The following is an 11790-nucleotide window of genomic DNA, read 5'->3' as shown; positions in this document are numbered from 1 at the left end:
AGATAAAGATGGTAGATTTCCTTCACTAATAGACATTAGTGAACCAGATGAGTTTTTCCGACAATAGTTTCATGGTCATTAGTAAATTCTTAACTCCAGATTTTTTTATTGAATTCAAATTCCACTAACTGCCATGCTGAGATTCGAACCCAGTCCCCAGAACATTAGCTGAGTTTCTGGATTAATAGACTAGCAATAATACCACTAGGCCATCACTTCCCCCAAATAAAATATTAGACATTATACTAATTATATTGTAAATAAAAAAGCTGACATTAGGTTTCCCACTCCTTGTAAAATAAAAATGTTTCCACCTGCACTGACCATTCTATTCAATAGAAGATGTAAAAGGTAGGTTATCCATATAATTATATACAAATAAAAGGAGCTGTATTCACATTCTTTACAAGGCACAGTCAGGCCTGTAGGTTCCATTGAGTTTATTCAATTGTTTGGGTCCCCTGTTTATATAGTAATGAATGTAACAAAGGCTTTCATCAACTTCAATGTGGGTTTCATCTGAAGTTAGAAGTAGGAAAATATATGTCAAAAACATTTTTAGCCCAGCCCAAGATCACCATAAACAGCTCTGCAAATCCAAGCTCAACCTTGTGACAAGTAGCACCCAGCAAATATTTGTAAAGGAGTGGAGGGCTCTCATGCAGCTGTGAAGTATTGGCACCCCCTTAATTTACACCGACAGTCTTAGCTTAGTCTCCACCTCTCTGTATTCCAGGCCCCCTTGAGTTAAAGGCCAATGCATCACCTGCCTTTTTGATTGCTTTTGTACCAGCCTTTACTGATTCCTGTTCTTGGACTTCCAAATCCCTTTATTGCTTTATGGTTCCTAATTTCTCCCCATTTTGTAAATATTCCTGATTTATCTTTCTCACATTCAGAGTAGAGATCTCATAATTGGCCACAATGAATTCTATTTGCCATAGGTTTGCCCAATCACTTAAATCTGCATTTCTCTGCAACTTCTTGCTCCCACTTGTATTACTTATTGCATCTCCGAACTTAGTGCCAGCTGCAAACGTTGAACCAAAGAATCCATGCAGTGCAGAAGCAGGCCATTTGGTCATCGAATCTACACCGACTCTCTTACCCAGGTCCATCCCCTGCCCTATCCTTGTAACTCTATGCATTTACCATGGCTAATCCACCTAATGTACACATCTTGGGACACAAAGGGACAATTTAGCATGGCCAACCCACCAAACCTGCACATCTCACACAGCAAGAAGCATCATGCAGTGGTTAATCCTTTCACTGCTCTGTGTCCAGCTCGCTGAGTGTCTCTTCAGATTGGTCAATAACTAAAAAACTAATTTATATCGGCCAATTCATGCAATATTTTGTACATCAGGCACCTACTGCTTTCCAATAAGGTTCACAGAGTTTGCACATTTGGGATTTGATTCAAAAAATCCTACCCGTGATCTATTTGAACTTAAGTTTAGTTAGAAACGAAACAGATTGACATATTGTTGCTGCTGTGATGTGGGTGGCGCGGTGGCACAGTGGTTAGCACTGCTGCCTCACAGCACCAGGGACCTGGGTTCAATTCTAATCCCAAACTCTTTCTCATAGGTAGATTTATAGGCTTTTAATTCAAGCTTAATCTATTTGTCACTTAATCTGTCTTGAACCCTACTGTTAAGACCCAGGCCAGAAACTCCAAGGAAGGTTTGTGAATTTAGCCTAGACCCTAAGTATTACATTGGATTTTGGCTTTGGTGAGCATAAGTTGTTTCACTCCAGGTATGATTCAAGTGACCCACTAGGAAGCTTTTATCAAACAAAGTTTATTTAAGAACACAGTTAGAATATAATAAAATGGATTAGCATAACTTTTGCCAATAACAAGACTTAAACATGACACAGGATAACTCCTAACAGCTAGCTATCTCTGTTATTCCAATGTAAAACAATATTCCATACACAAATACCACTCTTCAGAATAAGTTAGCACTAAAACACGTGATATTAGATTTCCAGCTTTGCAACACCTATGCACAGAAATACAAACAGCAGTTTTCAGAGAAGAATATATCCTCCAGGCAGTAAAACTCTGTGAAAGCCTAGCTGTCTCCAGTCATATGACCTGACCTGGCAGTCATCCCAATCAAGGTCTACTCTGCAATCCCAGGGGAACACTAAAGCAATAGAACACTGCATTAGTTCAGATTAAACCAAACGTGGCATGAATTACACTGCTTCAGTAACAATAGAGAACACTGGCTGTGGACAAAATGGCTCTGACAAAATGCTAGGGACTGTTCCAAGCATCCTGCAGAGAAACATGATTAAAATACATTTATTAAAGGCACAGTATCATCACATTATCAAAGACTTTCCCTCTCATTCTTCACTCAGCCTCAGCTTATGTCATTGTTGGAGAAGCCCTTTTATTGTTCCTCACGTGGCTTAAATGGGGTTTCATTATTTTTACTTTGGGATCTTTTATAGAGTCATAGAGGGTTACAGCATGGAAACAGGCCCTTTGGCCCAACTTGTCCATGCTGATCTTTCTTTTTAAATCCCTAAGATAATCCCCATTGCCTCCATTTGGCCCATATCCCTCTATACCATCTTACCCATGTAACTATCTAAATGCTTTTTAAAAGACAAAATTGTACCCGCCTCTACTACTACCTCTGGCAGCTTGTTCCAGACACTCACCACCCTCTGTGTGAAACAATTGCCCCTCTGGACACGTTTGTATCTCTCCCCTCTCACCTTAAACCTATGCCCTCTGGTTTTAGACTCCCCTACCTTTGGGAAAAGGTATTGACTATCTAGCTGATCTATGCCCCTCATCATTTTATAGACCTCTTTAAGATCACCCCTCAGCCTTCTATGCTCCAGAGAAAAAAGTCCCAGTCTATCCAGCCTCTCCTTATAATCCAAACCATCAAGTCCCGGTAGCATCCTAGTAAATCTTTTCTGCACTCTTTCTAGTTTAATAATATCCTTTCTATAATAGAGTGACCAGAACTGCACAAAGTATCCCAAGTGTGGCCTTACCAATGTCTTGTACAACTTCAACAAGACCCCCCTACTCCTGTATTCAATGTTCTGACCAATGAAACCAAGCACGCTGTGTACCTCCTTCACCACTCTGTCCACCTGTGACTCCACTTTCAAGGAGCTATGAACATGTACTCCTAGATCTCTTTGTTCTGTAACTCTCCCCAATGCCCTACCATTAACTGAATGAGTCCTGGTTCAATCTACCAAAATGCATCACCTCACATTTATCTAAATTAAACTCCATCTGCCATTCGTCAGCCCACTGGCCCAATTGATCAAGGTCCTGTTGCAATCGGAGATAACTTTCTTCACTGTCCACTACACCACCAATCTTGGTGTCATCTGCAAACTTACTAACCATGCCTCCTATATTCTCATCCAAATCATTAATATAAATGACAAATAACAGTGGACCCAGCACTGATCCCTGAGGCACACCACTGGTCACAGGCCTCCAGTTTGAAAAACAACCCTCTAAAACCACCCTCTGGCTTCTGTCAAGAAGCCAAAGGTCTTGCTAAAGTCCATGTGGACAACATCAACTGCACTGCCCTTATCTACCTTCTTGATTACCCCTTCAAAAAACTCAATCAAATTTGTGAGACATGATTTTCCACTCACAAAGCCATGCTGACTGTCCCTAATCAGTCCTTGCGTCTCTAAATGCCTGTAGATCCTGTCTCTCAAAATACCTTCCAACAACGTACCCACCACAGATGTGAGGCTCACTGGCCTGTAGTTCCCAGGCTTTTCCCTGCAGCCCTTTTTAAACAAAGGCACATTTGCCACCTCCAATCTTCAGGCATCTCACCCTTGACTATCGATGATTCAAGTATCTCTGCTAGGGGACACGCAATTTCCTCCCTAGCCTCCCACAAGATACACTTCATCAAGTTCCGGGGATTTATCTACCTTGATGCGCTTTAAGACTTCCAGCACCTCTTTCTCTGTAATATGTACACTCCTCAAGACATCACTATTTATTTCCCCAAGTTCCCTAACATCCATGCCTTTCTCAACAGTAAATACTGATGAGAAATATTCATTTAGGATCTCACCCATATCTTGTGGATTCGCACATAGATGACCTTGTTGATCCTTAAGAGGCCCTACTCTCTCCCTTGTGACTCTGCATTGTTAGGCAGAAAACTGGTTCGGAGGTCACGTGTTTTGGACAGTTTTGTTTTGCTTCCTAGTGAGTTTAAAGTTTCATTTTCTGTTTGGCTGCAGTTTAGAAGGGACATCAAATTGAAAAGAAGTGTTTCTCTCTCTCCCCGGTTTTGGAAGTTCTGCTGGTGAGCTGAAAGCAAGGCTTCTTACCTTCCTGGAGTACAGAATCTGCTGTTGCATGCTTGACCAGAGTCCCACCCTGCTGTTCCAAGAAGCTGTTCTGACTTCAAACTGGTTTGGGTTGTATCCAGAGGGTTGCTAGAAGTTACAAGCTGAGAGGTCAGGGTTTTAATTCTCCAACCAAAGGACTCAGGTCCAGTATCACATGAGCATTAGTTTTTGCTGCGTTAAACCTACGGAAAGGCTTTTTGTCTATGGGAAGTTTTTGTTTGATTGGAACATTTTACATACATTTGTTAAAGGTTATACATTATTGGGGTTGTTTTGTTTTTATTTGTGTAGTTGAGAATTCTGATTAATTCTAAATAACCAATATGAGGAAATTGGCAGCTAATGTTTTAATATGTGGTTTGAGAATAATACAACATATTTAAGTAACATATTAATAATGTATCTAAGAAATTAATTTGTAACATGCCAGTAAAATGAAAGATGTATTCATGAAAGATACCAGCACAAGTCAGGCACAAATTATACAACAAAGTAAATTACCCATGCATATCCAGGCCGGGGGATAATGCCAAAAGATAAAGGTGCCTTTTAATTGGTATTAGAGCTGGTTTAAACTGTTTAAAGAAATGCTGCATCATAAGAAGCCATTTTTGGGAGATACCTTCTGTAAAACGGACAGATGAATGACAGATCAATATTTGCAGGTGTCAAACTATAATTGATTGAAGGACATGCCATTGTTAGATTGGCAGAACAGCGAATGAATGAAATTGCTTTTAATTAAGTGCTGGGCTATATAATCTGGAACAAAAAGTATAACCAGTCTGCTTTTTGGCATGAAATCTGAGATATTTTGAGAATGCCTCGTAGCTAATTTGCTGTGTAGGTGAAATCAGAGATCTTCATTTCGGCCAAAAGAAATTTGCCTTGTCTTAATTGTATGTTTGTTTGTCTGAATATTTTTAAATTGTAATGATTTTGATTCTAACATTTCAACGTTTTAATAAAAACTAGTTTAATTGAAGAATTTCATTGAACTGAATAAACTTTTTTTTGCCTTTGTGAAATGAAATGTTTAATGAAAAGATTTAGTCTTTAAATTAATCAGGCCACCGAGAAGATTTTCACACTACAATTTGGTGACGATACGGAATTATCTTGGAGCTGAAGATCTAGTGATTACTTCCTCTAGAATGGGTGAGTATGTACTTTTAATTAAGCGTTGCTCACCTTTTTTAGTAGAGGGCTAGGCACTCTGAATCGCCGGATCCGTCAGATATCCGAACCCCTTGTAGATCACAAACGCAAAAAAAAATGTTTACGAAGTATATCGGCGCAAAAGTGGGGGTAGGGAAAGACGCTCTATCCACATGCAGCAGGTCCCAGGAAGGGCGCGCTGATTACACAGAATTAGTGAAATGTGCCGAAAACAGGAAGCTAAGGTGAGGGGAGCTAGTTTCGCTGAGACAGCAGTGCCGCGCACTTATTGGTTTAACAGACCGAGTAAAAATACTGGAGATTTAAACAGTAGTCTAATGATTGAGAAGTTGTTAAATATGGAAGATACAACTTAAAGAAAAAGAGAATACAAGAGTTAAATGGTAGTGAATCTTTGTGTTTTAAAATTTGCAGCAATTAATATGAATTGTTAATTCAAATCAAAATATAATAGGAAGGGGGGAGAATGTTTAGTGGAAATTACACAAAAAAGAGTGGGTGGGGATGTGTGAAGTTTACATTTGTCTCTATTGAATGTTTCGTGATAACAGCACCAACTAAATTAGGGCTATTCAACAATGGCAGTGACCTAACAGCATTTTAATTTGATTGTGAGGAGTGGGAGTTTAAAATCAGCAAAGTAATCATGAGAATGAGATAGGTAGTCCAGATCACAGTGTACTTTTAGATATAAATTTTAAATATGGGAAAGTTGAAAATCGCAATAGATATAAGGTGGGCTCAAAAGAGAATTAATTCAGCAGAATAAATAAACATTAAAGGGAGTAAACAGGGTGATTAATTGACTTTAGAAAGCCCATATCACTGTGTTAAAGCCCATATCAATGTGTTAAAGCAAGCTACTTTAATATAACAATGTTATTTGAGATGAAGAATGAATAATCAAAATAAGTTACTAGCTGGAATCAAATTGAAAGGTTTGATTTCTGTTTCAAAGATTTTGTTATGTTATGGAAGTCAGTTTCACAGCAGAGAAACTTCGTAAATTGTTAACTGCAAAATGACAATTGACGCCCCTAGAGTCTGAGGGTGATATGGATTTCCAGATGTGTATAGAGACAGTGCTGGAAGGACTGAACTGTATCAAGTTAATTGATACAAGGACAACTATATTACTAACAGACTTGAATTTACCAACTACTGATCAAACAATAGAATAACTGGGGGAGTTAAAGTCGCACTGCCCAGTATAGCAACAATTAAAAAAAAAACAGGCTCAAATCTGAATGTGTCAAAATAAAGAAGGAAGCATTCTGGGGATAGAGTTACTGTCCAGTTAGCGGTGACAATTGATGTAAGAGCAGGAAACATGAAATGGCATCACACAGTCAAACAGAATAAATAGGGAAAAAGGAAATGTTGTAGCATTTCTAGAGGAGCAGCATTTCAAACAGATTGGGAAAAGAGATCAGTCTGGAAAAAGAAAAATTGGCTGCACAGTAACCCTCGAATTTGGGCTAGAAATGAACAAGATTGTGGAAGTTTAAATGTCCCACCAGAAAAGATTCAGGGAGAAGTTCAAGCTGTTTGATGCATTATCACGCAGTTAGAAGAAGAAGGAATAGTGACAAAGACAGTGTCTTCTACTAATTCACTTGTATGGCCAATTAAGAAAACAGACAGAAGTTACACGTTAACTGTGGATTATACATCTCGAAACAGATATGCACATGGGCACACCCAATAGTTGCAAATCCAGCTAGCATTCTAAACACAATTGGGATAGGTCAAATTATTTTTACTGTATTAGATGTGGCCAATGGATTTTGGCCTATTCCAATAGCAAAAGAACATCAGTACAAATTTGTCTTCACGGTGGGAAATCAACAATACACTTGGACTCGTCTACCACAAGAGTTTCACAACAGTCCAACCATTTCTCACAAACACATGGCACAGCTAATTGAGCCTATTAAATGGGCAAGAGCCACCATTCTACAATATATAGATGATGTTTTGATTGCTTCAAACAATCACAATACACACCGTTTGGCAATATAAAATGTTGGACTCAAACTCAATCCTAAAGTGGCTCAGTTAGAGAAGGTAACATATTTGGGACACATCATTTCACAAGGCAGGGAGGAAATTCCAGAAGATTGAAAGAAGGCTGTTTTATGTGCACCACGACCACACACAGTGAAAGGAGTGAGACCAGTGTTAGGATTGTTCAATTATCGTAGGACTTTTGTGGAAGATTATGCAATACTAGCAAAAGCACTGCAAGATTCGATCAAAGGAGGTAGGCCTAGTAGAGAAAAAATAGATTGGAAAGACAAGGAAATACAGGCTTTTACTGATTTAAAGTCAGCTCTAACTAAGGCTCCGGCTTTAGGATTACCAAATCTCAGCAGGCCAATTCACATCTTTTGCCAAGAAAGTAATGGAATACAAGTAGTAGCAGTCATCCAGAAACATGGAGACAAATTAAGACCAGTAAGCTATTATTCAGCACAATTAGATTCAGTTACAAGAGGAATGCATAGATGCATAAGAGCATTAGCTTGTGCCTCTTGGGCCATAACATATAGTAAGAAGTCTCACAACACCAGGTTAAAGTCCAACAGGTTTATTTGGTAGCAAATACCATAAGCTTTTTGTTGGTATTTGCTACCAAATAAACCTGTTGGACTTTAACCTGGTGTTGTGAGACTTCTTACTGTGCTTACCCCAGTCCAACGTCGGCATCTCCACATCATAACATATACACAGACAGTAGATATGCATTTGGAGTAGTAAGTACATGGCTACATGACAGCATGGAAAAGACGATGGTTTGTTACTTCCAGTGGAGGACACATTAAACATGAAAATTTGATCAAAGATCTGATTCAAGCAGCACACACACCCAAGGAAGCAGCTGTGATCAAAGTTCAAGCACACGAACGAATCACTAGAAAGGACCAAGAAGGGAATTACAAAGTAGATTTAGCAGTTAAAAGTTTACTCGAAAAAAAGTTAGAGGAAACCCAATTAACTGATACAGCTGCTATACAAACCAAAGATGACACTGAATTTGATATAAAACAGATTCAAGGACAGGTCTCAGAAGAGGAGAAAAACAGATGGAAAGAATTGGGAGGAAAGAAAGAATGGGATAGAATATGGAGGAAAGATAACGGCACGGTAGCACAGAATATGAAGGAAAGATAGTGGCACGGTAGCACAGAATATGAAGGAAAGATAGCGGCACAGTGGCACAGTGGTTAGCACTGCTGCTTCACAGCTCCAGGGACCTGGGTTCGATTCCCGGCTTGGGTCACTGGCTGTGTGGAGTTTGCACATTCTCCTCGTGTCTGCGTGGGTTTCCTCTGGGGGCTCCTGATTCCTCCCACAGTCCAAAGATGTGCGGGTTAGGTTGATTGGCCATGCTAAATTGCCACTTAGTGTCCTGAGATGCGTAGGTTAGAGGGATTAGCGGGTAAATATGTAGGGATACGGGGGTGGGGCCTGGGTGGGATTGTGGGCGGTGCAGACTCGATGGGCCAAATGGCCTCTTTCTGCACTGTAGGGTTTCTATGATTTCTATGATAAGAAAATAATAGCTCTGGAAGCGATACACCAAACACTGATGAATTTACATCTTGGAGTAGCACACACTAGCAGAGATAAAATGACCACCTTAATTAAGAATTGCTGGTGGTGGAAGGATGTGGAGAAATGATCGCCAAGTTCTGCCACAAATGCATTCAGTCTGCTCAAGTCGAACCAGGACGACATTGCAAAATAAAAATGGGAAACCAACCCAGACCCAAGGGACCATGGGAAAACTTACAAATGGACTTTACAGGGCCTTTGCCAAGGAAGAAAGAGAAAAGTTATTGTTTAGTGATTATTGATCGAGTCACTCGATGGATAGAAGCATTCCCATGTAAAGATGCAACAGCCAAAACTGTGGCTTTGATATTAGCCAATGAAATCATACCCCGATGGGGAATGCAATTACAATTGGAGTCAGATCAGGGAACTCACTTCACTGGGAGAGTTCTGAGAGAAGTATGTAGAATGTTAGGAATTAAACATAAATTTCACTTACAATAACATCCACAGAGCTCAGGGAGGACAAATGAACAGAACATTGAAAAACAGTTTGGCTAAAGCCATATCGGAAGAAGGAAATAATTGGATGCAAGCTTTACCTGCAATTTTATTAAGACAAAGAAAGTAATGGAATACAAGCAGTAGCAGTCACCCAGAAACATGGAGACAAATTAAGACCAGTAAGCTATTATTCAGCACAATTAGATTCAATTACAAGAGGAATGCATAGATGCATAAGAGCATTAGCTTGTGCCTCTTGGGCCATAATGTATACACAGACAGTAGATATGCATTTGGGGTAGTACATGGCTACATAATAGCATGGAAAAGACGATGGTTTGTTACTTCCAGTGGAGGACATGTTAAACATGAAAATTTGATCAAAGATCTGATTCAAGCAGCACACACACACAAGGAAGCAGCTCTGATCAAAGTTCAAGGACACAAACAAATCACTAGAAAGGACCAAGAAGGAACATCTTGAGGAACAGGATTAATCCCATTTGAACTGAAGACAGGTAGAGCAATGCATCTCCCAGAAGATGTTATCATAGGGAGAGGGGAGTTAATAAATGGAAAAGAAGCAGTCTATCAATGCATGAGAGACTTAATAACCCGATTACATTCCTTAAAAAAAAAGTAGTCATTTAGCAACAACATAAAGATTGGATGAAATTAGCTGGAAAAAGAAAATCCAAATTTACCAACTGCGGGAGATAGGGTTATGGTACAATTAATGTCTGACAAAAAAGATTAAGCACTGGATGGGATGGCAGGAAAAACACGTGCTTTGGTTGATGAAAAACATGGTCCAAGATGGAGACACTCGACACAGCTGAAACCTTACCCAAAGGGTTAAATTAGTAAAAATAATCTGGATAAATTCATTTGTATAAAAATGTTTTAGGCTTTTTAGTCAAATCAGATGGTATAGTAAAGCAACCTAGAAAATGTTTATAATCAAATGTTAAATTTATGATTATTGATTCTAATTGCGAGGCCTTAGGGCCATATTGAGTGTAAAATCGAAGAACTGTATATACAAAGAAAGAAAAAATCAACCATCCATTGAAGACAGAAAACACCAATGAATAACAAGCCAGAACAATCTTTGAACAAGGAACAAAAACAGAGCACGTTTAAAATAAGTGCATTATTGTTATTAACATAAACAGAATTTGAGTAATAACAAACGGTAAAAAAAAGATTATATTACATCTTGTAATAACATGTATGTTTTTTATTGTGTGAATAGATTATCAGGAGTTTAACAGAAACACTTAACTGTATTTGGCGTACACAGCTCATGTATCTAATGTTGGGTATGTACTCATATACCAATTCATGCGGGGAAGAGCTTTCCTTTGCGGACAATCCCTTTAAGGTAAGAGGAATTGATAATATAGGATCAATTAACCCAATCGTTCAGGAAACCTAGAGGAAGGATAGTGGGATTTGCAAAGGAGTGCGAGAGAGCAGATTTTTTCAATGACAGATCATGCACAGGAAAGTCAGGTTACTTGAATAGATACTTACCTATTACAGCCAAACAAGCACCCAATTTGATTCTAATTGATACAAGATTAGAGGAACAAGGAATATTATGCATCAAGGTGTTCAGGGAAGCATAGATATTGGGATTAGTAAATGACATCTACACCATAGATGTCAGGAGCAGGATTTGCTTAAGCCCGCCGGTGGATGATCACATGTGCAACATGAAATATACCCAACACTTCAGGGAACTTATTGGATTTGTGCCAACAAATCTTACCCATGGCTGCCCAAAGGTAGGAAAGGAGTTTGTTACTTTAGAATATGTAGATCTACAATTTTACCACACTGATCAATTACCAGAGGAAACTACCAGTCGTCGACGTACTGCAGTGGGCATAGACTATTTCTTTGGAATAATGGTGCCAGGGTATTCACATATAAGACCGACAATGGCATTGGAAAATATTGCTTATATCTTGGAAAGGGTAGCTAATGGCACAGTTACTGCTGTATCACAAATCAATGATGAAATGCTAGCAATGCGTACAGTTGCGTTACAGAATCGGTTGGACTTCATTCTTGCAGCAAGAGGAGGAACTTTGATTGGATCGAAATGCTGCACTGCATATCACATATTTCAGAGAATATCACCAATCTGGTAACTCATATTCAGAA

Source organism: Mustelus asterias, chromosome 25 (assembly GCF_964213995.1).
Source record: "Mustelus asterias chromosome 25, sMusAst1.hap1.1, whole genome shotgun sequence".
Taxonomy (NCBI): domain Eukaryota; kingdom Metazoa; phylum Chordata; class Chondrichthyes; order Carcharhiniformes; family Triakidae; genus Mustelus; species Mustelus asterias.
Note: the sequence above shows the minus strand (reverse complement) of the source record.